The sequence below is a fragment of the Mauremys reevesii genome, linkage group 8, assembly GCF_016161935.1.
Source record: "Mauremys reevesii isolate NIE-2019 linkage group 8, ASM1616193v1, whole genome shotgun sequence".
Lineage (NCBI taxonomy): Eukaryota > Metazoa > Chordata > Testudines > Geoemydidae > Mauremys > Mauremys reevesii.
The window spans coordinates 19,580,505-19,602,817 of record NC_052630.1 but is presented as its reverse complement, the minus strand read 5'-3'; the positions used below and the strand labels follow the sequence as shown (position 1 = coordinate 19,602,817).

The following is a 22,313-nucleotide window of genomic DNA, read 5'->3' as shown; positions in this document are numbered from 1 at the left end:
AAACCGCAGACCCTTTTTTAAAAAATTGAAAACCCAATTTTTTTGATGGAAAAATGTTGACTAGTAATAAGGCTTTGGAGTGGGGTGGGAGAGAAGTACTGATTTTCAAAAGTGGTGAGGCCCCACAACTTTCTCTGATTTCAGTGGAAGATGAGGGTGCCTTGCATTTCTGAGACTAGGCCATTTGTGTAAGTTCCTAAAGGTGAATGTAGGTGTCTAACTTTAGGAGTATGATTCTGAAAACGTTTACTCTAGTGGCTTATCCAATGGCTCATAAAGCAGAGTGGAGAATAGACCTTTCCTGTGATTTAACCACTGTATCATCTGGCCTCCCTTAAATTGACTATTGACTGCTTATAACAGGGGTGGGCAAACTTTTGGCCCGAGGGCCACATCAGGGTTGCGAAACTATATTGAGGGCCAGGTAGTGAAGGCTGTACCTCCCCAAACAGCCTGGCACCCACCCCCTATCCACCCCCTCCCACTTGCTGCCCTCTGACTGCCCCCCTCAGAACCTCCAACCCATCCAAACCCTCCTGCTCCTTGTCCCCTGACTGTCCCCTCCAGAGACCCCCGTCCCTAACCGCCCCCCGGGACCCTCCCATCCATCTCCCCATCCCCTGACTGCCCCGACCCCCATCCACACCCCCACCCCCTGACAGGCCACCTGGGACTCCCATGCCTATCTAACTGCCCCCTGCTCCCTGTACGCTGACTGCCCCCTGGGACTGCCTATCCCTTATCCACCACCCCCCACTCCCTTACCACACTGCTCAGAGCAGCAGGCTCTCGCAGCCCCACTGCCCGGCTGGAGCCAGCCACGCTGCCCTCGCTGCCTGGCAGGAGCAGCGGGCCAGAGCACTGGCAGCGTGGCACGCTGAGGCTGCAGGGGGAGGGGCCAGGGGCTAGCCTCCCCGGCTGGGAGCTCAGAGGCAGGGCAGGACGGTCCTGCGGGCCGGATGTGGCCCGCAGGCCATAGTTTGCCCGCTTCTGGCTTATAACCTTGAACAGTAACAGATTTAAAAATAATATAAATATATTTTAAAAATGGCTGGAAATTATTCCCTCCTTTATTTTTCATCTGAAATCTGAGTTCAACATTCTTTGCTGCCTCTGCTAAGGTTGATGACCTACGCTAACATCTGAAGTAGTACACGAAACACAGCTCCCTGTTCTCTCTTAAGTATTGGTGAGGCCATGAGTTGTTGAAAGGGAAACTCAGAAGCCTTGTCAGGTATCAATAAGAAGTTTTTACAGTTCAATTTTAGAATAAAGCAGTGCTCTTGAATGCATGTGACTCTGTCCTTATTGGAGTTGAGGAGAGTTGCATGCACACATTCAAGGGAAGAATTTAGCTCTTTAGGTTTAATGGCCCTGTTTAGTAGGTCTTTGTGGAGAGGAGGCAATTACGGGACATTTGTCACGTCTCAGTGCCACATACATTTCCAACAGATCTGGAAGGTTTGTGCATATTAGAGATCCTCCAAGTTTGAATGGAAGAAGGGGAGGAAAACAAAACAAAAACAAAAAGCCTTTAGTAATCAAAATAGAGAGGAACTGGAAAAAACAAGTGAGGGATAATGAAAGAGCTATTATGGCTTTGAAAAGTTTGTTCCAGGGTTAAAGTCTGCCTGCTGCAGAGTTAGACTTTCTCCCGTTCCGAAACCATGTAAAAGTTAAACACTTGAACAGTCTTAGCTGCTGTAAATTGTTATCCAAGAAGCCTAGTACTCTAGGCTGGCTATGTTTTATCTCTCAGAATTGCCTTATCCTTTTGTATTTAAGGTCATTTTCTAGTTTACGGCATGACATAAATTGATAACAAAACCACACAGCCTCGAATGTGACCGAATAGTCTATTTGTTTTCTTTCAAGCACTATGTCTTGTTGAATTATTGAGTCTAAGGCAATGACCTTGATGTAAACATGTACTTTTGAACCTATGTGAGGATCAAAGCCAAAGTAAGTTTAAAGGGAATTTAGAGTCAAGGAAAAGGCTGCATAAAAACTGACATCATAATGTTCCCTGTCTGTTTTTTCTGTGATGTGACGTCCATAGTACATTTAAGTTCACAAGTTAAAAAGGTGGATTTTTCTAAATGCTGGTGCTACAAACTTCGTGTGGCATCTGAAAATCCAGAGTTCTTTCTACTCCTGACATCATCATTAAGAATGTTCTGCACAAATTAGTGGACAGTAGTGTTCATGATGAATGTGGTAGACTAGAACCCAGTTCTGTTTCCCACAGCTGTCTTGGCTATGAGGTGCTAACAGGAGTAAACAGTTGTCGTGATCAATAAAGATAGTGATATGACTCAAAGGCAGCAAGTATGTTCAGAAAGGTGTCATTTGTACATAGCCACTTTTCTGATAATAACTTCACTTCAGAAAGAATGAAAGTGGGATTTCAACCCTACTAAGCTATATTTATATTTCTTACACTTATTGGCTTTTTGTTTATCATTTCTAACCCAAGCAGCCAGAAAATATGTTAACCAGAAATAGAACTTTGATTGACACATTTGGAGACATTGAAGGGTGGATTGTATTGAGAGTATGTTTCTTGGTCATAATTTGGTCTGATTATTGTCATTGGACTTTAAGTGGTATTTCAGAAATCTGTGAAAACTGACCTGTTTCACTTCCCTTCGTGTTATGGAGAATGAAGCCCCTGAAAACCCTATATGGACATGAGAATCTGCAGTAAGATATGGGTTGCCATTTTCAAAAGTAACCTCTGATTTCAGGTTCTTCAGTTTTGGGTGCTCAGTCTGAGATAAGTTGGGCCTGATTTTCAGAAGTGCTGAGCAATTGCAGCTTCTATTGACCCCAGTTGGAATGGAGGGTGCTCTGCACCTCTGTAAATCAGACACACAGGCTCTGTCTACACTACCACTAGTGTCAGTAGAACTTATGTCGCTCAGGGGTGTGAATAAGCCATTCCCTTGCGTGACATAAGTTACACCGACCTAAGCACGGGTGTGGATAGTACTATGTCAGTGGGAGAGCTCATTGGGGGTGGACTAATTAAGTTGACAGGAGAGTGATCTCCCATCAGTTTAGAGCAGCCATACTAGAGAGCTTACAGTGTGGCCCTAAGTAACTCGCCCAGGCTTACTTACGAAGATAGTGACAGAGTTGGGAGCAGAATCCAGTTCTCTTAGGTGTTAAACTCTTCTAGACCATGCTTCCTGTCATTGTTTGGTTGCAACAGAAGATTATTCATGATCAATAGCATGAGTGGTTGTTTCTTTTAAAAAACAAACATGTGAGGTTAGGAAGAGTGCTAAAATCCTGCTGCAGCTATCTCATCCATTTTATAGGTTTGCTGCCTTTCCGGTGACTATCTATAAATGTTAAATATTTAAGGAGTTGGCTTTGCACTTCTAAGTGGCTTTAAACTGGAGATAGGTTTGATGAAAAATTGATTCTTCAGCAGCTGTAAATACCATATGGTAACAAAAGTTGCTTTTTCCAGCCACACAATGTCTTTAAAAGTTTTTTTAATTTTATTTTTACAAATAGTCATTTTTCCAGCTGTTGAGCAGATCAACACTTTGCATTTTTTTTCTTTCCCAGCTGGTCAGACGCTTTTTACGGTTTTGTTTTATTTTAGTTTTTAACAAGAAGGAAGTTGCGTTTGACTGCTTGGAGTTTTGTCTAAAAATACATTTTGCGAGAGCAACTGAAGGAAGTTTGTCACTGGTGCTTGGATTGTACAGACTTCTTCTGTTATTCAGATGGCTTTTCGGCAACATTCTTGCAGGCACAAGGAGGGGCTTCCAATGTGACAAGGCAGTAAAAGGGGTAATATTTACTTGCACACATGAGGCTGGATTCTGAACTCAGTTACACTGGGATAAATCCAGATTTAAATGTGTTTAGGATAGTGGAGTTATTACATTGGCGTATATGACAGCAGAATTTGACTGTGTGTGTCAGTTAGGGTTCAGTGGTTTCCTTTCTAATTCACTTGTGAAAAGGACCTTTTGCTCACAGATAACACCACTTCTGAAGGGATTGGGGGTCTCAGCCACCTCTGTGCTCTCCATGGGTTCAAGGATCAGCTTCGGGGGAGTGGGCAGAAGGGTGAGGAGTGGGTGGATGCAGTGAGGGAAGATCAGGGTGTAAAGGTAATAAGTAACTCCTCACTTAATGTTGTAGTTTATGTTCCTAAAAAATGCGACTTTAAGTGAAATGATGTTAAGTGAATCCAATTTCCCCATATGAATGAATGTAAATGGGGGAGTTAGGTTCCAGGGAAATTTTTTTTTGCCATACAGTACAATAGTTGGGAGGTGCCTCTGTCTTACCCCACACAGGTACAGCCCACTGGCACTGGAGACACTGAGGCAGGCAAGGAGGCTGAAGGTGCTGTAGGCTAGGAGAAGCACGTTGTGCAGCAGCAGCGGCAGCTTCCCCTACTCTGCAAGCACCAGGAGCGGGGGGCTCAACCCTCGGCCTGCCCACACCAGCCCTTCCCCCATCCTTAACTCGCCTCTTCTCCGCCCTCTCTTCCCCCTTTACTCCGCATGCCGCGTCCTCACTCCTCCCCGCTCCCTCCTGCCCATGGCAATCAGCTGGTTTGTGGGGTTTAGGAGGCAGGGGAGGGAGGGGAGCCTGCGGGCTGAGTCCTCACTCCTTCCCCCCTCCCTCTTGCCTCCTGAGCGCCGCAAGCCAGCTGGTTGCCGCGGGCAGGAGGCGGGGGGGGGGGGAAGGGGAAGGTACTTATCCGCAGGGTCTGTCAGCGGGCGGGAGGCGCTGTGGTGGGGGCGTAGGGGAGCTGATCGGGGGGCTGCCAGCTGTGGACAAAGCAGGCAGCCAAACAACGTTATAGCGAAGCATCTCACAACTTTAAATGGAGCATGTTCTGTAATTCAGCAGGGACGTAAGATCGAAACAATGTTAAGTGGGGAGTTACTGTACATCCCTCTGTGATTAAATCCCTCTTTCTGAGAGATTTTACAGGGCAGAAGTTGGTTACAGAAGATCTGGTAGAATGGCTTATTGTGTACATTTGAATGTTTTATTACAACCATTTTCTCTTTTACCTGCTAAGACCTCTGTTTTGAATTATATATATCTCCTGCTATAATCAATGACACTGAAGGTACCACTTCAGGTATTAGCATGATCCCATCAGCTGTTGCAACATACAACCACAAACTCAGATGTTGACAGGCCAAAGACCTTCCAGCTCACCCTTAAAGGTGAGACAAATTGACCATTATCCTGTTTAGCTGTGCAGCTGATTATCCTCTCTCCCCATCTCTCCCCCTCCTAGCTACCTAACCAGGGCCGGCTCCAGAACCCAGCGCGCCAAGCATTTTACCGGGAGGGCGGCAGGCGGCTCCGGCGGACCTTCCGCAGTCATGCCTGCGGGAGGTGCACCGGAGCTGCGGGACCAGTGGACCTCCCGCAGGCACGACTGCGGACGGTTCGCTGGTCCCGCGGCTTGGGTGGACCTCCCGCAGGCACGACTGCGGACGGTTCGCTGGTCCTGCGGCTCGGGTGCACCTCCCACAGGCATGACTGCTTGGGGCGGCCAAATTCCTAGAGCCGCCCCTGTACCTAACAACCTTCCCCATAAGCACCAGAAATGGACCTTCCCCATGGGCAGACCTTAGCTACTTTAATTCCTCCTGCTTCCTTGTCATCACTGGTGCTTTGCCAGAAAGTTCCTGTTCTCAGCTGCTGCTCTGAGCCACCTGCCCCTTACTACTTGCCCATGTGAGGTGAAGCTACACCAATCAGCAGGGACAAGTAGAGCAGAAGGGAAGGGTAGGCTATGGGAAGGCGGAGGAATTCCCTGCAGAGGGACGTATCCAGAAGTCCTGACTCGGCCTCATCTCCCAGCAGCCAGAGATGAGGCAACCTATCCAGTGAAACAGCAAACCCTACACTCCTCTCTGAATCCCAGAAACCTGGCTAGTCCTGAAGAAGCAAAACACCACTGGCCAGGCGAGCATCATAGGATGAAAGGTGCTGAAATATATTGGATGCCTCAATGGAATCCAGCATTTCCCATTCTGCAGGTACACCTGGGCCTTTCAGTCAGTTGAATGGACATTCCATTTAAAACTGCTGTTTAGACCCACGTGTGCTTGGATGGCAATGAAAGGGTTAGGTGGGAGGTAGAGGAATGATGTTATCTGGTGCAGAGTGATGCATAGCCCAGGCTTTGTCTAGCATCAGGCAGTGTACTCAGCTCAAGTTGATTCAGCAGCACTAATGGTCCAGTCATCTGCTTGTAAACATTTTATAGATCTATTTTCTTTTGCTTTTTCCAAAAAACAATTAGCAATGGGCATCAATTAAATCACTCTTAAGAGCTTTACGACAACAACAAAAGGAGAGGTTGCAGGGAACGAAGGAGCCCAACATCTGTTCTGGAGTTAATGGTCCAGTCCCCTCCACGGAAGCTCAAAGTATGGAACTCGGGGGTTGAAAATGAACAGAACTAGTGGAGAGAGAATTCACCTAATGGAAAATAAAATTCCTGTGGAGGCTGATAGCTCAGTACCTCAGGCACAAATGTTACCAGTGGATCTGGTAACTGAAGCAAATATGGCTGCATATTACTCTTCTTTCCCTAGCTCAGGGTTTAGAACATTTATAAATCATTGGCAGCATGGCATGTTGTGGATGGTAGCTTGTTGCCTCTATCTTCAGCTGATCATTTTTACTAGGAAAAGTAGCTGAGTTTAGGTCAGACTTAGCTAACACATGCCAGCTGAGCCTAAATTAAATCTTTTGCCTAATGTAGATGCGGGGTAAAACCATATATCTTTATTTAACTGGTTGAGTTGTAGCTCACCTGAGGAACAGCCCTGAACTGAACATCAGACAGTATTTAAAATATCAACCCCCGTCTTCTGATTAGCCCTTCAGATATCCTGTATTATGTGATACTTGCTTTTGGCAAAAAGAGAGTGCTAGCAAAAAGTTGAGTCCCAATAATGCTGAACAGATGAGAGTGTGCTAAAGGATTGTGAAGCATATCTGTGAAATAACAGGAAGAGACAAACAAAAGTAGCCAAGATTCCAGTTTTAAATAGCAAGGTATTATATATACACTCCTCTAGTATGTGATTAATGTGTCTTTCTCACCCCTTGCTCTTTTTGGTGGAAATGTATCTTAATAAAGAAAGGCTAAGGGAGCCTGATACAAAAGGTCATTTACTACTATTTGTAAACGTAAAATCATATGACCACCTTTGCTTGGCCTCCAAGATATGTTTAATGGGAGGACAGATCAGCTGACGGACAAAGTTCTTGTATAACAAAGGGAGATCATCAATCATTGTTTCATTCACTCGTTTTTTTCCTCTACTGGTAGAACTAGGTCAGCATGAAATCTAATCTGCCTATCACAAGGCCAATGGAAAAGGCAACATGCAGGGGCCTCACTCTTCTCATTTATGCCCTGAGGCAGGGTTACAGAAGACAAGGTGAAATTGTTGAAGTATACCCTCTAGTTACCCAGAGGTCACATTCCAGGTAGTCATGTGATGTGCCCCGCCTCCTTCTCCTCCCCCTCCCCTTCACATGGCATTTCCCTCTCATGAGTGGGAGATGGGAACTGCAGTCTTTGCCCTACCAGCATATAATGGGATGGCTCCATCGATTCGTGACCCTGATCAGAAAGAGGTCAACTTTTTGTATGAGTGTGTCAAATATAGCTCTGACATTCAAGATAAATGTCCAGTTTTACAAGTCATGATCCTGATGCAGAGAGAGCGCAGTGTGCCTCAGGCAAATGGGTGGAAAGTACAGAAGTTAAACCAAGCAAAACCTCCACAACATAGGACGTGTGTCAGACATTTCATCGGGTCAAAGCAATCTGCCTTCGCGCTGTATCAGTTGCCAGTAGAATCAGGTAGTACACTGGTGGGCAACTTGCAGGCCACAGAGACGTGCTGGTCACTGGTTCCCACAGTTCCCATTGGCCGGGAACGATGAGCCGTGGCCACTGGGAGCTACGGGCGGCCGTGCCTGCGGACAGTCAATGTAAACACTGGCTCGGCTCGTGGGCCACAGGCTGCCCACCACTGAGGTAGTACCTGCCCAGCATCAGGTTTCCCAGTCCTTCAGGCTGCCTCCAGAAGTCTCAGGACTTTGATCATGGTTGCTTCAGCTGTTATAGGCACTGCACCTGTGAAAGGGACATTGAATAGAACATAGGCAGTGTAGAGAAATGGGCTCTGCCCAGGCAGGCAACAAAGAAGATTGGTCTTGAGTGTTGAAGCCCTCTCAAGTGTCCAGATTCCCTTATAGTTGGGGATGGTGGGATGTACTGCCCCTTTAAGAAACAGTCTGGAACTTACTGCTGAAGCAAGCCTGGGTACAGTCTAGAATTCCCACCCCTGTCCAGCCCTGTGGCTGGGCTATTTAAACAGGAGGAATAAATTGGTCAGGGGCTAGAGGGCACATGCAGGCCGTGGTTTCATTCAGGCTCTAGGGGGCTAGCCTCACTGGGCCCAGAGGCTTTGTTTGCTAATTCTAATTTTGGGAGTTCTGAACCAGGGCCCTGAGGTAAGCTCCTTATGAACTTGGTTAAGACTACTCCTATCTTTAGACCTTCGGGTTTAGCTTCCCCTTGCTTGGATACTTTACATGGGGGTATATTGTTTTCCTGATTTTAATAAAGTTAATTAATTTCATAGGCATCTTTCTCTTCCCCCTCAATGGCAGAAAGAAAACATGTGGTGAGGCTTAATTGATAGGGAAATCCCCAGTTTTCAATTACCTGTTGCAGGCAGGTATCAGGTCTGGACGTGTGGACGGGAGCGTACATAAAGCATTCCCACAATATGGGGGACAAATCAATTTCTGGGAAATGTTATTATGATGAAATAGTTTTATTTGGCAGCTTAAGAAGTACTTCACTTGTCTTTACTGTCTCTGTTCAGCCTGTTCCTGTTTGAAATGGATCTATGCTAATAAATATTGTTGCGTATGGGCCTGATCCAAAGCTCACTGAAATCAGTGGGAGTACCTCCACTGACTAAAAAGGTTTTGGATCAGGCCCTAGATATCTTGGTAGCCCTTCTTTTTCCAGGGAGACAAGCTGTGATTCCTAATGTGCAGCTTGGGTAGAGAAAGTAAATCAGGGAATCAGTCTGAGTAATCTGTACCTGCCATTACCACAGGTGCAGACTCCACTTCAGTAATGGTGCATGCAGATTATACACATGCATTCTTTTAACAAATGTCTGACAATGTAGGTTTGAAATTCCAACAGAGAGACTGATAGAGGGCAAAATGCTTGGCAAGCAGCCACTGAATAAGTGGCAGTTCAGTACTCGGCCCTGTTACTAGGGAAGGGCAAACAGATTCAGAAGAAAAGAGAAGAGACCTGAATCTTTGCACAGAAATCCAGATGAAACCAAAAAGAAACTTTTATGAAGTTAGTAAGAAATGTTAACTCTTTCTCATTCCTTTTCATTCTTCTCTACTATGTATTTCCAGACTCCATCTGAGGCACATAGGCTGGGCATGCTGAAATACTACAACCAGCTGAGTCTGCAAAGCTAGACTGAACATTTCACAAGAAAGGTAATGTGACCATATTTCCAAAGTAAAACCCTGGCACATTTCCATGGCAATATTTTAAAGTGCAATAGTCAAACAGACAAAAGGACATTGATGGGTGGGGAAGGGTCAGAAAATCTCTATCTGGAGCAACAGAGCAGATCAAAGAAAGTCTGAGCTCTACCTCTTGCTTTGCTTCTCTCGATGATTCAGGTAACTGTAAAGTGGAGAGTAGCAAGGGACAGTGTGACAATCATGTGCCCATCCCTTTCCTGTCTTATTCTGCCCACTAGAAGCGGTCAGAGTTGGGCTTTTCACTGACTAAAGGGGGCATCAGCTCATCAGACTTATACTGCAGTCTTGTTACCTGGCACATTATGAAAAGCTTTGACGTTGGGCAATGGTTGCCATGAAACACCTTTGCTATGGGATAAAAGTGAAATGGGTGCACAAGACACTGTACGTGTCTAGCAATATCACTTGAACACACATTGTAGTTTTAAAAATTTCAGTGTTTTGACTGGTGACGTGGAAAAATTGGGACCTTTCAGGTGTCTTGAAAGAAATTAGGGATGCTAGGACATGATATGAAAATGAAATGATATGGAAATCCGGACTGAGATGGTAAAACGGAGATATACAGGCTTTAGAGAATGAGGTTTTTATGCATTCTTTAGTCCCTCCTGCTTCTGATAGAGCCATGAATACAGCCAGAACTGCTTTTCCATTGGTATTTTGTCTCTCTCTCTTCCACTCTCTATCAGAGCCTGAAGTTCAGGTGAAAATAATAATAAAACCTCTCTAAAGAGCTGGACAAACCATTCTGCACCTTTTCTGATCATTCTTACTCTTCCTGAATCAACTTGCCCATCCCTACTTAACATCTTTAAAGTTGAGAACACTAGTAATAAAGAATATTAATATAATAATACCTTTTTAGAGAGAGATGGTCCAGTGATTCTTGCACTAGCCTGAGGCTTGGAAGACATGGGTCCAATTCTTTGTGTGACTTTGGGCAAGTCACTTAGTTTCTCTGTACCTCAGTTCCCTGTCTGTAAAATGGGGATAATGGTACCGCCCCACCTCACAGCAGTGTTGTGAAGGTAAATACCTTAGAGATTGTAAGGTGCCATCTAAGTACCTTACATATTTTTCACCTTTTTAAAGCACTTTTTATCAGTGGATTTCAAAGCACTTTACAAACATTAGGCCTGAATCTGTGAGGTGTTGAGCTCCAGACCAACCAACTCCCATTGGGTATGTCTACACTGCAGCTGGGAGGCATGACTCTTGGTGAAGATAGACAGAATTGTGCTATCTATGCTTGAGCTAGGGTATCAAAAATAGCAGTGTGGATGTTGCAGCAAGGGTGGTGGCTCAGGCTAGCCACCTGAACTCAGACCCACGGGGTTGGGCCAGCTTGGACTTGGGTGGCTAGCCCAAGCTACTGCCTGTGCTGCTGTGGCCACACAGCTATTTTTATTGCGCTAACTCAAGCAGAACTAGCACAAAATTGTTTACGCATGCTGGGAATTGCACCTGCCAGCAGCAATGGAGACATACCCAGTGACGTGTGTGTGCTCAGTACCTTTGAAGCTCAGGGCACTTAAATATAAGTGCCTAAATGTGGATTTGGGTGCCTCTGGGCTTGATTATGTAACAAAGAAGTTTAACAGGAAATTGGCTGTTTGGGTTTATTGGGAACTGGATTGGGCCATATTTCAGATAGCCAAGTTTGAAAATTTTAGCATAAAAGGTTACTGAGCAAGTGGGTGGCAAAAGGAATGAAACTCAGGAGTCCTGGTTTCCAGTCCCTTTCCCTGACTGCTAGATTAAACTTCTTATTGTAGAGAAGTATTGTAGAGAAGCTCACTTTAGGAAGCATGTATTGTAGACACATGTGTATCATCATGTACTTAATCCTAATGCTGTATCTCTTCTCACTTTTAGACCTGGTCTACACTGGGGATGGGGATCAATCTAAGTTATGCAACTTCAGCTACGTTATTCACGTAGCTGAAGTCAACATACTTAGACCTACTCACCGCGGTGTCTTCACTGCGGTGAGTCGACTGCTGCTCCCCCGTCGACTCTGCCTGCGCCTCTCGCTGTGGTGGAGTACAGGAGTCAACGGGAGAGTGTTCGGGGTTGATCTATTGTGTCTAGACTAGACATGATAAATCAACCCCCTCTGCATCGATCGCTGCCCATCGATCTGGTGGGTAGTATAGACATACCCACAGTGTGCTCGTGCAGCAGTATGTTCTGCTTGGTGTTCCTTACCCAATGTAATACTAGCTCCAGCCTCCCAGATAGGAGGGTAAATCTGCAGGCTATTTAATATGGTACTGTGACACATCTGGCAATTTCCTGCAATATCTTTGCGAGAGCTTACTGTATTAAGTTTATGCATCATTGTGGGCCAGGGATTGTATGCAATTCCATGGGGGAGGGTGACCACAGTGGCTCCAGGAACTAAGAATAGCAGTGGGTGATTTAAGCAAATTCACTCAGGTTGTAACACCTCCAAGGAAGTACTACCACCTGGAGAGTATATATACTAGTTCAAACAGATTCTCCAGAAATCAACAGATAAAAGACTTTTAGATAAATAGCCCGAGTTTAAACTGACTCACGGCCTTCTTTCTGACCCAGCAGACAGACAGGACCTTCTGTCCAAAGGGTGCCCCAGTCCTTCCTGGGAAGGGTTGGAAGGACTTTTGGCCTACTGAGTCTCCATGAGACTAATGGGTGGCCTCTGGTAAGCTTTTAGCGCATGAAGTTTCTTTTATTATTATGTATATTATTATTATAATATTCTATTATTATGTTTGTTTTCTCTGTAATGCTTTTACCTTAAGAATAAATGTGCTTGCTTATGTAAAGAACGGTGTGATAATTCATAACTGCTGGCAATTGTGTTATTCATAACCTTTGAAGAATAAGCAAAGTGCACTGTTTAGGCAGCCTGGCTTGCTAGGAATATCCCAGTATAGGCGAGAAACTGTGCAGCCTGGAATAACCTCCAGTCAGGAGGGAGAGAGATGCAGGTCTCTGCCCAAGAGGTAAGAGCTGAGGAGCCAGGGAGCCTACAGTGGGTGACCCTGAGGAACCACAGAGGGGGAAATACAGGTGCAGTTGCCCTGAACAGTGAAAAGGTGCATTTTCTCCAGGGCATGACAATTGCAGCTACATCTCCATCACTTGGTGTTGATCTATGGAGAAAATTCACAGGGTTCTGCTCTCTCATTCTTCTCAAAGTGCATTTGTGTCATTGTTATATAACTGGGTACCTTAATTGTTAATAGTAATGGTAGAGCTATTTATGCAAGTGGAGACGTTCTCACATGAAACCAAGAGGTTTAATTTGGGACATTTAGAGATTGGAAAAGTGCACACAGGAATTTACCACTATTTGCCCACTACTACACTGTAGTGTGGGCTTGCCTCCAGTGTAGGCTGTAGTTACTACAGGTCAACATGGTAACATACAGTTGAGTAAGTGTGACATTCTATCTAGCAGGGGATCGTGGTGCAAGGATACTATTAGGGCCAGATCCTATTTCCTTTGAAGATGCTGGAATCAGAGTCCAATCTCTAACCAGCCCCTTACTCACTGAGGAGCTAGGACTAGTAGTTCTCCAAAGGAGTCTGAATTACCTTGCATACAGTATGCTCAGTAATCAGACTTGCCCCATTTCTTATTTGTAAGATAGAAATGTGCAGAAAAAACAAGGGGAGAAATGTGGGTATTCCTCCTTAGGCTAGCTGCTGCTCATACTCTTGCAGAAATTGGGTAAACTACTGTATTTCAAAAACTCATCTCCAGTTTGGCTTGTAGGTAACTATGGCTGTGACCATTGAACAGGGAAAGCTAAGGCTCCGCATAGGTTCAAATCATTTATGATGTCGGGCCATTGGCATCTGCTCTGCATAGTATTGTGTAGGACAACAAATGGGCTGTTCAGCAGCCGGGGATGGGAGGGTGGGGAACTGTAGCAAACCTTCATCCAATGGATCTGGCAGAGGAAATGGTGGCATTTTGGCATATTGTTTGTAATTTGCTTCATCCCATATTAACTTGCATCAAATTCATCTCTCTCATACGCATACACAATTACACTCTTATACATAGCTACAATCACACATGCATACGGAGGGAGATTTTTCTACAAGGCTGTGATCAGAGAAAGTGGTCAGCAAGTTTAAGTACCTAGATAGACATAGACTAGAGTACTGCTGCAAGAGTGTCAACAGAGAGTTGGCAAACTTGGATGTTAGCAAACAAGGTTGGCAGGAAAGGTCTGAAGGCGATTTGCACATTACACCATCAACCTTCATGATATGTTATCATAAAACTTAGCTTTGTTTGGTCTGACATGGCTCTAAAATTGGGGATGATGTAAGAAACTATGAAACCCATCCTACTGTGACACAGGAGCATGGTCAGAACTAGATGACCCAAGAACTCTTTCCCAATGCTGCTGCTGTATTTTCAGTTGGGTTTTTATTAGCCATTAAGACCAGGTCTGTTTTGATCTCTGTTTCAATAAGGATGTGTTATGTCTCTATTATAGGAACAGACAATATACTGGGAGCTTGCAGCTTGTATTGTTCTTGTAAGAGATGAATTGGTTACATCTTGTCTGTATGGTATTGCTAGGCAAATGCCATGAAGAAGGCCACTGATGGGCCATATGATGGTCCAGAGTTCTCTTAAAGCAACATGGGCTTGGTTTTGTGAACTGTATGTGCAAATACATATGTAAAAATTATCACCAAGACTTCAGATGCAAAGCTGGCCAGTTGTGTGGGCAGTTTACCAACTTGCCTATGTAAGGGTTTGCAGTTGGGCAAGCAGTTTAGAAAATCAGGCCAACAATATAGCAATTCCTTAACCTGACATAGCTATTACACTTTATACAATATCTAGAAATCCGTGAAAATGAATCTCAAGGTTTAAGGTCTTGCCTGTCCTAAGGTGGGCCCTGAGGTTAGCACCGCCACTGAATGTTATATGGGCTGTCCTATCCCTCCGTGTTCTAGTGTCACATACTTTTCAATATGCAGACTAATAAATGGAAGAAGGCGGCATTACCAAAAATACTAGGAGTTAAAAACTTGGTAGGGACTCAAATCCTATACAAAGGTTCTTTATTTGAGAAATAAATAAATTTTAAAAAGCCTCCTTCAGTCCAATGCTACAGCCCTGAAATGTAAAGACTTGTCTACACTTTAACATTAATTTGAATTAGGGTAGGGCATGATTTTAAAGAGCAATAACTATTCTGGAATAACTCCATGTGTAGACAAGCCATAACTGTATTACACTGATTGGGTAATCGACACAAAGAATAAGAAGAGCAGCACTTCTCAGATGGAGTGGCTGATGCAATTGATTTAATTTTTAAAGTACCTTCCATTTTTATCATTTTCAATTACCTACCTATTATCATTCAGCTTCTACTTCCTATGTTACATAACTTATAAAAGTGCTGTAATTCGGTGAGGTGAAATGTTTGTTCCAGACATATTCAGTAGCACAAAATAGCTGGAGGAATACATTTAAAAAAATCCTTTAGAATATTTGTACTCCTGGAAAAAATCCACCCTCATTTCATGCTTTGCTTTTTAACCAATGCTATTAACTGAATATGTATTTTCCCCCCAAATTTATGCAACAATATTTCTCTCCTTACTATCTTGGAGCTTCTTTCTATTTCTGGCTTTTGAAGATTTTTTTTAAACGTGTCTTATTACAGATGCTTTTTTTAAACTAAAGGCCTTTTTAGGAATGCAGGAAAATATTTGTTTTGAAGTTCTGCTCTCATCTTCACTACTTACCTTGGCCATAGCTGCTCACTTAATCAAATTCACTAGGCTGTAGGACATTGGATTTTTCTTCTGCAGTCCTACTGGGTAGGTTGGAAATCAGGTCCTCTCCAGTTCCGCCTTTCGTTATCCTCATCCAAAGGTGACTAGAGGTGAGGTGGTTTTAGCTCAGGTTTAATTACAGCAAGGGTCAGCAACCTTTCAGAAGTGGTGTACCAAATCTTCATTTATTCACTCTAATTTAAGGTTTCACGTGCCAGTAATACAAGTTAACATTTTTAGATGGCCTCTTTCTATAAGTCTATAATATATAACTAAACTATTGTTGTATGTAAAGTAAATAAGGTTTTTAAAATTTTTGAGAAGCTTCATTTAAAATTAAATTAAAATGCAGAGCCCCCTGGACCAGTGGCCAGGACCTTGGCAGTGTGAGTGCCACTGAAAATCAGCTCGTGTGCCACCTTTTGCACGCATGCCATAGGTTGCCTACCCCTGAATTACAGCATGCCAATCCTCTCTAGGACCAAAAAAGGTGAAGACAGAGTCAGGCTTAACTATGTCAGTGACCAACTGATCAGTACTTACAGATACAGAGTGGCACACAAAAAATTGGTTTGTGTGAAAGAGGGTTTTTTCTTTTACTAATTGTAGGGATGCATTGTCCAGGCCAGCACCTGGAAGACATTAAAGGTAAACATGATTGTCACAAACATTGAGGTGTTGAAATGTTTTCTTTTCTGGAACAGCTGCATTTTAAAAGAGGGGGAGAAAAGCTGTCTCATATGTGAGGGTATGAAGGTGACACTTTAGTTATCCAGAAAGAATGCTAACATGAAAGCATTTCAGAATTCTTACTAGCTGGGAGGTTATAAACCTTCACGTAATGATTGTTTCCAATAAAAAGAGATGTCTCATGTTTGGAGTGAAACTCTGCCATTCATGACTCCAAAGTGTTGCCTCAGACATCCACATTCTCACGCTCTGTCCTTTGCTATCTTCCATAGTTGCCTGATTGCTGGATCTCTTGTATTTATTTCACAGTGGTCCTCACAGTCCCAGTCTGGATCATAGCCATATTGTTTTAGGTACTGTACAAGTACCAAAGAAGACATAGCCTCTGCTCCAAAGGTCTCACTAGACTGTCCTTCCTACTCCCTCTAGAATAGTTTCCATGGTCCTTCAGAAACACTTCCGCATGTGCCCTTGATTTTTGACATCTCACCTTTGATTTTTCACATAGCTTTCTAGGGTTATCAACGCATCCACTGGAGAGCGGCATTCCCTGTCCCCAGGGGGTGAAAGGGATTTCTTCTGCTGGTGGTGGGTGTTTTGGGCTGGAGGATGGCAGAACAATATCACTCTGCTGAAGCTTAAAACCAAATTTTCACCCTTAGGTGCCCAAAGTTAGGCACCCAAAGTTAGGTTTTGACGCTTAAATAAGTCACCTGATCTTCAGAGGTGTTGAGTGCCCTCTGCTTCCAGAGCTGTGGGTGCTCAGCACCTCCCCAAAACCAGGATCCTTACTTAGGTACCTAATATGTGTGTTAGAGCATAACTCTGGGCACCAGAGTTTGAAAATCTTCACCCAAAACTTTTAGCCTACGTTAGGAATTTACTCCTAAGACACCGTTGACTGAGAGTTGAACCAACATGCACTTGTAAAAAGCTGCTGTTTCGTTAAACTTACAGCATTTTACTCCTGCCTAACCATTTGCCTTGGGCTGCATACATTTATTGATAGACTTGGCTTGATGTTTGGGGAGGGGTGCGGGGAGGAGGAGTCCCTCCTGGTTCCATTCCAGAAAATCCTGCACATGGGAAGGGAAATGATCTCCTCCATTATTATTATTTGTGTTAAAAAGGTGTAACTGTTGCATGAGAAGAAATAAAATTGCTCAGCTGATCAAATGATTCATAATGAATATTTTATCCAGTCGAGCTTCTTTTTCTGGTCACTAAATATCTGTATGCAGATAGTGATTGTCTCAAATATATATATTCCTAAATACTCAGTGAATTTGTTTAACTTTCTGAATTTCATCAAATTTTGATGTGAGTTGTATTGGTTAATGGGGATTTGGTAGTTAAGTCACATGTTACTGTTTCTCTGCCCTGGTGGGATGAGTGTAAGCATTCCCAAAGTGAATACAAATGTACAATCTGCTTTTCATGAACATGTGTCAGTAAAATCCGATTCCCTCCTATGTTCATAGCAAATGAACAGAAGAAGTCTGAGCATGAGCAAAAACTAATCCATCTAAAAATTCCAATAACATTCTTATGAATTTTATTCATTCTCCACTCAACACTGCAGTACTTCTGTGTGGGTGTTTGGCCCATGTAATACATTCAGTTTACATTCCTTTAACAATACTCACCATGTGCAGAGCACCTTACACAAGCCCCCATTAAATTCACAAGCCCCCCATGGAAGCAGCTACGTATCATAATCCATCCCACTTTAGTTTGTCACTATGGGTATGTCTGCACTTCAAGCTGGAGGTGTCAGTTCCAGCCTGAGGACACACGCCCACGTTGGCTTTGATCGAGCTAATGTGGAGAATAGCGGTAATAGCGGGAGAGGCTAGCCACCCTGAGTACATACCCATCTGAGATACTAGGCATGTACGTAGGGGTGGCTAGCCCCTCCTACCCCTGCAGCTACATTCCACATCATCTTGATCAGAGCTAATGTGGTTATGTTGCCTCAAGCAGGAATTTACACCTCCGTCATGAAGTGTACACATACCCTAAAAAGAGACGGTCATGTGATTGGGGGGCAGCTTAAGAGAAAAGTATGTTTGCTTCTGAAGTTCATGCCGAGACCCTATTCTCATCCTCACCCCCTCGTTTTTTTATTTTTTTTTTTGGTCTTCTCTGATAATCCAGCTTGTGACAGAGAAAATGTGGCTTCCTCAGACTGGTAGTATAATGGCAGCTCTTAAAAAAAATCATCCTAATTAAGGAGTCGTCCCCATGATTTGTGGGTTTGTATGCTGGAAAGCAAGCCAAGTCTGCCTGATTTCACTTCTGTAAAAGAATGTAATTCTAGTTCCTTGCCAGTTTATACCATTCCCCATGCTGGGCAATAGATAATTTCTCATGGTCCCAAAGCTTTCAACAATACCCCATTATGTTTCATGACTCATAAATGGGCTGGTGCCCACGGAAAGCCATGTGTCTCCGAACAGGCAGTACAGCTCCCTGCAGTATGTTTGAACTGATTTCATAGACTTCAGACCTAGCATGGTTTATTATTCTCATGACTCGCTCACTGTTCTCATTGTTGCTAAGAAAGTATTGCGTCAGTAGCGAAAATAAAATTAAAGGCCCTGATGCATTTCAATGGGAAATTAAATGCACGATATACTGAGCTTCAAATGTATGCAGGGGAAAACAACATCAAACAAAGGAGGGAATTGAAGTTCAGATATAAAAGTTCCTTGAAATAAGCAACTCCCATAAACTACAGCAGCAGCTGATAGATAAGAGGATATCATCTGATCTTATTACGCTGCGGTGCTTTTTGCTGGCTCACTTGTGTGCTTAATGCTCCATGGTAGTAGCTAGTGCATGTCCTTTCTCTGAGGTTAGAATAAACTATAAACAAATAAAAAACAAACTATATTTTATGATCTTGGGTCTTATTCTGCAACCTTTATTCAAATGAGTTGAAGTCACTGAATCCAAACATTACTTACATGATTATTGGTTTCTGGTAGTGCTCAGTCTGTTAAGCTCTGTACAAATACATGAAGGCACTCTTGAGTAAAGGTTGCAAGATTATGGCCTCTTGTTTAAAGGCTGATCTTGCTTTCATTGACGCCAGTGGCGAAACTCCCATTGATTTCAACTGGAATTTGACTGGGTCTTTTTGAGTCTGTTCTGTTACTTGGTAGCATTACTTAATCCTATTTTGATTTGCTGGTTTCAGCCAGTAGGATCCCAGTAGTTATGTGATGTGGGAAATTGCTGCTCAAGAGGTTTTTATTCAAATTCAAAACCAGAAGAAACTCATTTTGGGGGTGTTTGTGGCTGGTTGTGTCTTTGGGTGGGAAGGGACCCTGTCACACTCGAAGATGATATATTTTAAAATGTCATCATCTGTTGTTGTTTGTGTATCATTGTACAAATAACTGGATTAATAAGAATAATAGAATTTTTAAAATCCAGTGCACTTTTCCCAATGTGCTGTTTGCTTTTCTTTTTCATTTTTCTCTCAGTTTGGACAGTGAAAGTAGACTTCACCTTGAATGGTCCCTTGAAATATGTATTAACTACTTATGCTAAACCAGTGTTTCTCAAACTGGGGCCGCTGCTTGTGTAGGGAAAGCCCCTGGCGGGCCAGGCCGGTTTGTTTACCTGCCCCGTCCACAGGTCCGGCCAATCGCGGCTCCCATGGAGCCGCGATTGGCCAGGAGCCGCGATCGGCCAGACCTGCGGACATGGCAGGTAAACAAACCGGCCCAGCCCGCCAGGGGCTTTCCTTACACAAGCGGCGGCCCCAGTTTGAGAAACACTGTGTTAAACAATCTTGAATTTAGCTGTGACACTGAGTATGTTTCCCAGACCTAAAGAAGAGCTCTGTATAAGCTTGAAAGCTTGTCTCTCTCATCAGCAGAAGTTGGTCCAGTAAAAGATATGATCTCACCCACCTTGTCACTCTAATTTCACTATGAATTTCATGTTCAGGTACTCATGTTCTAGCATATGGCTGCAAGGTTTGGGTTGCAAACACTGTAGTGTGAATACTTATTTGTTCTTGAAAAATAAATTTCAAAGGAAAAGTTTAAAAATATATATATCTCATGCAACATGTCTGTTGGTCTTAGTTGTTTAACCTTTTTAAATTTTGTTACCAGATTTGAACCGAAAGTGCATAAAGTGATTTAAGATACACATTCTTTGTGCAATTGCTCTTACAAGTGTAATTTCCCATTTTCCATTAAAGTAAAGCCCCTTACATTCATTTTATGGTTTAGTCAATTAACATCTATTGAATGTGTGTATTTAAGAGGGCTAAATAATTTGGTTTAATGCAAGGAGAGTGTTTTATCCATGTGGTTATTTTTCTGAAGGAGTTACAGCAGTCATGTTGGAAATGTGCTTTGGTTTCTTGAACAATCTTTGGGTGTTTATACAGAAAACACCAGACTGCAGTCCTGGGAAGCTTGAAGAGGTACAGCATGTGCAGATCTGTTGTGATGCAGAATGATTAATTTGGTATCCTGCAGTTAATGATTACATGGAAACTATGTGCTCCAACCCACCCCCAAAATATCCCAGTAACAGACAATATCAAACGTTGTATTACCCAGAGTTGATGGGCAGCAGGTAATGTGCTGATCAGTCTGCATGTTTGTCACCATCAGCAGGTTTTGAAACTGATTCAATGAAAATGGCTGAGGCTTCACAGAGCCAGGTCTACAGTCTGGCTCCTACCAGCTTGAAGACATTTAGAATTTTGTGGGAAACTTCCCCAGTGTCGACCAGGCCTCAGTGGCTGCAACCTAAAGAGGATATGAGCCCTAATGAGAGAGCTGTGTAAGTTAATGGAGATTCTTCTTTAGTTCAAGTGTCTGAAGACAATGTTTTTGGAGCAGAAGGACTTGAATTAATTCCTGGATGCTGAGGGAGGTAACAGTAGCTGATTGTGACAGGAAGGATGTCTTTTACTATGCAGATTGCAGAGAGCCTGTACAAAAGTAGGAGACCTCCTCCTTGGCAAAGATCCATCACAGAGGAAACTTCTGTCAACCCCCAGTGTCACCAATTGGTTAGGGGCAGGATAAGCAGCCCAACAACTTATGAATTCAAGCAGGTGGAAGGGGAGTGCATTATTTCTGCTGCTGCTATGCAAAAGGGGAGCAGACATACGATAAACCTGAACTTCTGCTGGAGATAGTGTTGGGTGAATGCTTGTGATCTGCTGCTAGAGCTGTAGAAGGTTACCCATTGTTTTGACCCCCAAAATGCACATGGCTGTTGAAAATTGTCCAAGTAAGTCCAGTTGCTGCTCCAGGGAGATTTTGATAATTGGTCCTGTGCTCTAGTGTCTATCTGGCAGGCACAAACAAAGAGTGCTTCTTGGGAGGGGAGGAAAATTGAGTCTCCATGTCCATTCAGTCCTTAGCCACTCCAATTAGAAATAAGAGAGCCAGTTGTTAGGGTACTTCTGTGTGTGCTGTGGACATCTATCTAGTGTATAGAAGACTGAGAATCTCCATCTTATTTCACCTCAGCCTTCAAAGAACCATCAAATGGCAACAACTTTTTGTCACTGAGATGGGTCAGATTTGATGATAGAATTATTTATTGGATAAATAAAATGAGTTAGAGCCTAGTTATTATGGCGCAAGAGGTAGTAGAAATTACATAGATGGATTAAAAACAACGAGGAGTCTGGTGGCACCTTAAAGACTAACAGATTTATTTGGGCATAAGGTTTCATGGGTTAAATAGCCACTTCTTCAGGTGCATGGAGTGGGTTTTTTACCCACGAAAGCTTATGGCCAAATAAATCTGTAGTCTTTAAGGTGCCACCATCTCCTCATTGTTTTTGTGAATACAGACTAACACGGCTACCACTCTGATAGATGGATAAGTAATCATCCAGATCCTCAACTGCTGTAGATCATGGTTAGGCTGATTTCTACCAGCTGAGGATCTGACTGTTTGTACAGTCTGCCAGCATGACCTAATATAGGAGTGGTATGTATTGGTAATAGTAAAATACTCTTAATATTTAAACAGTACTGAAATCAGTGCAAATGTAGGCCAGATTTTCAGAAAGTTTGGGATGCACAATTTGATGTGTAATTTATGTGCATAGTTACTGTAATTGCAAATATAAGATAAGGGTATTGTATGTGCAAATGGCTAACCAGGTACTTTTCCATGCACAGTACTAGATGTTTGCATGTGATTAGTGATTGCATGTGCAGGCA

General features: G+C 43.3%; 1 long non-coding RNA gene across 1 annotated transcript in view; it reads left to right on the top strand.

Annotated features, from left to right (window-relative positions):
• LOC120370144 overlaps window positions 1-22,313 on the top strand; it is a 146,010-nt gene that overhangs the window by 24,769 nt on the left and 98,928 nt on the right. The window contains exon 2 of the long non-coding RNA XR_005583643.1: window positions 9,472-9,558. This is a non-coding gene — a long non-coding RNA (uncharacterized LOC120370144). The remainder of the gene's footprint in view (window positions 1-9,471; window positions 9,559-22,313) is intronic.